The sequence below is a fragment of the Pseudorasbora parva genome, chromosome 1 (genome assembly GCF_024679245.1).
Source record: "Pseudorasbora parva isolate DD20220531a chromosome 1, ASM2467924v1, whole genome shotgun sequence".
Classification (NCBI taxonomy): Eukaryota; Metazoa; Chordata; class Actinopteri; order Cypriniformes; family Gobionidae; genus Pseudorasbora; species Pseudorasbora parva.
Genome location: NC_090172.1, coordinates 53,798,612 through 53,799,653, shown reverse-complemented (window position 1 = coordinate 53,799,653; position 1,042 = coordinate 53,798,612). Strand labels below are relative to the sequence as shown.

The 1,042-nt window shown below is 39.3% G+C and overlaps 1 long non-coding RNA gene across 1 annotated transcript; it reads left to right on the top strand.

Moving 5' to 3' along the window:
• The first annotated feature begins 256 nt into the window (after positions 1 to 256).
• On the top strand, positions 257 to 1,042 carry LOC137085782 (uncharacterized). Its single transcript, XR_010907344.1, has 4 exons — positions 257 to 379; positions 457 to 541; positions 618 to 710; positions 786 to 1,042. It is a non-coding gene; the product is annotated as an uncharacterized lncRNA (long non-coding RNA).

Genomic DNA, 1,042 nt, shown 5'->3' with positions numbered 1-1,042 from the left:
ATGATGCAGTTAATAATTTATTAAGGTATTCTGAACATTTTATAAAGGTGATTGTTTACTGGCCAAAGTCAAAAGAGGCCATGACCAAGTCTGATATTCTGGTATATCTACATGTTTTTTTTTTTTTTATCGAACCAGTGAAAATGGTCAAGTCAGTTAGAAAAGTGAAATTACATATCACATATCCGAAGCATTACATATAATGCACTTTTTTGGGCATCAAATTTTGGGCTTCCATTTGTAACAGGATTAGGTGATTGACAGCAGTGCCCACCAATCAGCAATCAGTATTGTCCTATTTAAAGGCTGATTGGTTGTTACCTGGGATGCGTCACGTCCACTTTTCCCCTTTGTTGTGCTGTTTCGTCAATGTCTGGAGGTAAGCGTGCTACGTTCTGATAGGAAATATCCTGGAAATTGTTGATGTGTACAACTTTTAAATTGCCTTTGCTGTAGTGTAACTGAGTGCTGGTGTTTTGTCGTGCGGCTAGCTGAAATCTGAGTCCTTTGTGTCTGCCGAGTCTGTCTGTTCACCTCTCAGGTATGTTTTAAACCACTGGTTTGAGGGGATTTGTATAGTTGTGTGGATTTAACGTGTATTTCGCATACCAAAATAGGTATGATTTCCCGCACCCCATTGTGTTTTTAGTGGGTATGACTGTGACAAACCTGTTCTTCTAACGTGGTTTAGTGTGTGTAAGATCTCAACGGTAAGTGTTTTAACTGTAATTATAATTGAGTGGGGATTATATTGATTATTAACATCTTTTTTTTTTCTGCTGCAGGATGCTCCCTCTCGTTTTACGCTGTAATAGTGTGCTGTCGTCTCCGCGCTGTTAATGCGCTACTGTATCCGGTTGCGCAGACGAATATCAAACTATGCTAACTAAAGGGGGACTGCTTGTCTGATTTGTTGTATTGGTACCCTGCTTTCTGGTTTGTTTGGGAGGCTTGGGTAGCTCTTCGTTTTTAGAAGAGGTCAATCAGTAACTCTGGTTTTCTTTGTTTTTGTTTTTTTTCATTGTTTCTGATGCAGCTCAAT